The following is a 4,479-nucleotide window of genomic DNA, read 5'->3' on the forward strand; positions in this document are numbered from 1 at the left end:
ACCCTTCAGGAAATACGTGTTGTGTTTGGGGGAACAGAGAGTCCAGAACTCTTAAAAAAGAAGGTATTAGGAAGGAGATGCTGGGGTGGGTTTTATGTTTCCACTGACCCATCAAAAACTTAGACATAGAGAACACAAAAGAACTACTAAGAACCTTAATTCATGAAGGCGATCCAAAGATTCAGAGAAACCCAGGTATTCTGCTTCCAGATGGAAACCATACATGCCAATGAGGAGCATAAATCACTGTACAATTACTCTCGTCTCTTCTCTCCCTGGTTCTTTGATGGCAGAAGAGACGGGTTTGAGGGCATTGAGGGTCTGTGTGTGTAGTGTTTCTGAGAAAGCGGGTCATAGGATTGCACCGTTTCACCCAGCGCGATGGACCCAAACAATGCGCAGAGTCCCATTCCTTGAAGTCGACTTCAGAAGGGGTAAATCCAGTGCGGAACAAGGCCTGGGGCAGGCAGAGGATGGCAGGACCTGTTCTTGGAAGATGCAGAAGGAAAGCCAAGGATTTGGGGATTGGAACACTCTCCACTCGTTACATGGATCCTCTTGGCTTCTCTATTGAAAGACTAGTGAGGGACGGAAAAGGACGTTTTAAAGAGATGAAGAAATGAAAACATGATAGAGAAAAGAGCTTGTGAACAGCAAGGAAAAGAAGAAGGGACGCCAAAAGCATCTATGTGGGCCCTTTGCCTCGATCGTTGGCCGTCAGAAGCACAGATAGATGGAGAGTCGGCAGAAGAACAGCCTTCTAAATTTTTAAAACTACACACTGGCTTTTTGGACGAAACTCCATCGTGAAATGGATGCAAACTGCAACGCAAATTAGTGTCCTGACACCAGTTCCTTGTGTGCTTCCCGTGTTCATGCCTCCGTGTCACTCCTGACCTAGACCGCTAGCCTTGGCCTCTCGAGGGTTTACATGTGAGTGAATACTTGTCTGCTTTCAATATGCATATATTTTCCTCATTACTGTGCTATTACGTTCAGCTTGTTTGGCCGCACTTAAAAAGAACTTATTTCGCTGTCAATGGCAGAAAACAATTTAGGAAGCTGAACGGAGCAGGAAGAATGTGAAATCTGAGTATTTGAGTTGGTTATTGACTCATTAGTTTAATAACGCGTTTTCTCCAAACTTGAATAATTTAAATGCATTAGAAATGATACAGCATTAAAAAGTGCATTCTTAAAATGGCAAACACTGGATCTAGGATCTGAGTTTGTAGTTATTACTTATTTAAAATAAACAAGCAAATTCCATTGAGATACGGTCTCATTTTCAGGAATGGTCTATTAGCAGGCAGCAGTGAGCGCAATTCACCATATCAGCGCATTAAAGCCTAATGTCTAAACTCAACATAGCAACAAACACACGTCCTACCATGGCCTATTAAGTAATCAGAAATGATTGCAGATAATTAGCTCCTGAACAGCTGCACAGACTCAAGTATTCCATTTTTTATCAGACATGGAGACTTCAAGGGGAAGGGATGTTTCTCAGCTCTGTCATGAACTGGGTGGGAGTGTCCCCGTGAAACAGAATTAGGGACGGGATTCTCATGTTGGATGGCATATTGCCATTTTTAATTTAAAGGGCACTCCTAATGCTCACGTGAATAAAGTTCCGTAAGTGAAAAACATACAGAAATAAGGAATATTACCGGTGACCACAAAGCACTAATGAAATAGGATAATAGGGAAATCCATTAGTAAAATTCCTTTAATGAGTGTGTATCATTCCCGTTGTTTGTACTTTTACATCAAATTTGATTTGCACACTCCCATATGTATCCCTTCGGAACAGGATTATATTCAGATACATATCTTCAGTGTTCGTATTTTTGCAGTAAATATACAGTTGCATTTGAATCAATAAATGTCCTTGTGTAAGTATTTCTTAACAAATGAGTTTCCTTTTTTTCTATCTTTTTTAACTAAAGAAAACCTGCTGAACAGAGCATGATCACTATGTTTAGAAATCTGAGGGACTGGGGTGCCCAGTGGCTCAGTTGGTTGGGCACCCAACTCTTGATTTCAGCTCAGGTCATGATCCCGGGGGCCGTGGGATCCAGCCCCAGGATGCGGAGTCTGCTTGGGATTCTCTCTCTCTCTGATGCTGTCTCCACTCATGTGTGTTGTGTGTTGCCTCATTCTCTCTCTCTCTCTCTCTCTCTCTCTCTCTCTCTCTAACGTAAAATAAAATAAAAAATCCTGAGGGACTGATAATGACAAAGGCAGTTCTTTCACACAGGTACGGAAAAACAGAACTAAGAGACATGGGATTATGGATTTACTTTTAGAAAGGACAAAATTTCCAAAATTAGAGTTCTTAAAACTGAACTGGGTACAGTGGGATGTTTAGGTCCTGCCTGGATGTCCTCAAAGAAATTCAGTGACTGACCTCCTCCAGGAGCAGATGCGGTTAGAAAGGACCTCAGGTTGATCAGGAAGATGTGGCTCCTTCCCACTGTAAAATCCAAGGAATTAAACCTCTGAAGGAAATGGTTTGGCAATAAATGGATCATCACTGATGGTGGTAGACTTCTGTCTGGCACTTTCTGAATATCTGCATGGAAGACTATTAAAAACATTTAGTATGTTTATTATCATTTCTTGACAGAAGTTTTCATTTTATTTACAGGTTTACCAAGGAGAAGATAGACAGACAGACAGATAGATAGATGGATAATCCATAGAAAGATAGATATATACATAGATGAGATAGATACATAGATTGGACATAAAAACACATAGATACATACATACATAGAAGGTAATAAATATCGCATTAGCCACAAAGTTCACTCACAGAGAATTAGTGCTATGGTATATATTTTATATTTGTTTTCTCTCTGATTATCCTCATTTTTGTAATATTTTAACAGATATTTATGTGCCTGTTGCCATGCTTGACTAGCTTGTTTAAAGTCTTGGTGAGGGGGAACGTGGGCATCCAGAGCAACAATCAGTTTCAGTCCAGTGTGGCAAGAGCTGTTGCGGAGCCACAGAAAGGGCAGAGAAAAAGCTCGGAAAAGGAGCTCCCGTGGAAACCTGAAGGACGCCAGGGAAGCTGCCCGTCGGAGGGAACGCTGGAGGCGAGGAGGTTGCCAGCTGCAAACAGGTAGAGGTTAAGAGGAGCCTGAAGGCCCAGAAGAGTTTGTGCAGGGTGTTTGGCGTGGGAGATGCTGTGTACTGTGTTACACCGATGGAAGGTGGCTCCAGCCCAAGTCGGCCAACTTGGGTCGTGGTAATTATCTTCATGTTGTTCACTCATTGCAAATTGTTGGTTACGCTCACCCCGATTTCCCAGAGTGGGCTTACTATAAACACTAGCCAGGAGCGCCCGGGTGGCTCCGTGGGTTATGTGTCGACTTCTGCTCAGGTCTTGATCCCACGGCTCCTGAGTTCAAGCCCTGGGTCAGGCTCAGTGCTGACAGCTCACCACCTGGAGCCTGCTTCACATTCTGTGTCTTCTTTCTCTTTGCCCCTTCCCAGCTCGTGCACTCTCTCTCAAATATAAATAAGCATTAAACAGTTATAAAAGAAAATGCCAGCCATTTCCTGGAGCCCTGCTTGGCAAACTACTAATAGAAATGTGTGCCAGCCCCATCGGCATCACCCGAAAGCTTGGGAGACTTTCCAGCTTCCAGGCCCAGGAATGCTTGGTGTAAGAAGCCCTCAGTGGAATTTAAGCTCAAGTTTGTGAGCTGTTCTGGAATGGACTGTTTTCATGGGCTTTAGAAAACATTTTAATCTACTATATTAGAATCAATATGTCATGTTTTTTTTTTTTCTTTTCTGATGTGCTGTAATAATAACTTAATTTGAAATAGAATGGGAATGTGAGGTGGAGGAAAGAGCAATGAATGGCCAGGCCTGGTTTCTAATGCCCGTCCTGCACTACACAGTAATAGAAATTGCTGCTAAATCATGTGCAGCCGGGGCAGGAGCCTGAACTTCTCTTGGACCTCAGAGTCTTCAGACGAAACAAGGAGCTTCTGTGGGCAGAGCTCTAAACCCCTTTCCGAGTTGAAACCACTGTGACTCTAAATGGTTTTCTTTCTTCCTTTTTTTTTTTTTTTTTTTAATTTGTATGTCTTTGTTTTATTTTGAGAGACAGAGACAGAGTGAGTGGGGGAGGGGCAGAGAGAGAGGGCGACACAGAATCTGAAGCAGCTCCAGGCTCTGAGCTGTCAGCACAGAGCCCGACGCGGGGCTCGAACCCACAGACCGTGAGGTCATGACCTGAGCCGAGATAGGACACGACGGACCGAGCCACCCAGGCGCCCCTGAGTGGTTTTCGGTATTGCTTACTTGCATAACTAAATAATCGCAGCCGCCTCTCTGCAGATTCGCTTCCGTTCTTTTCATCTCAAGCGCGTTTGGAAAGCCTTCCAGCCTGACCTCCGCCGTTTGCTGGCCTCCCGTTCTTCCTGCCCCCCGTCCTTGGCTCAGTGGGGGTTCCCGGAC

This window comes from Hyaena hyaena, unplaced genomic scaffold, assembly GCF_003009895.1.
Source record: "Hyaena hyaena isolate Hyena2069 unplaced genomic scaffold, ASM300989v1 scaffold_835, whole genome shotgun sequence".
Lineage (NCBI taxonomy): Eukaryota > Metazoa > Chordata > Mammalia > Carnivora > Hyaenidae > Hyaena > Hyaena hyaena.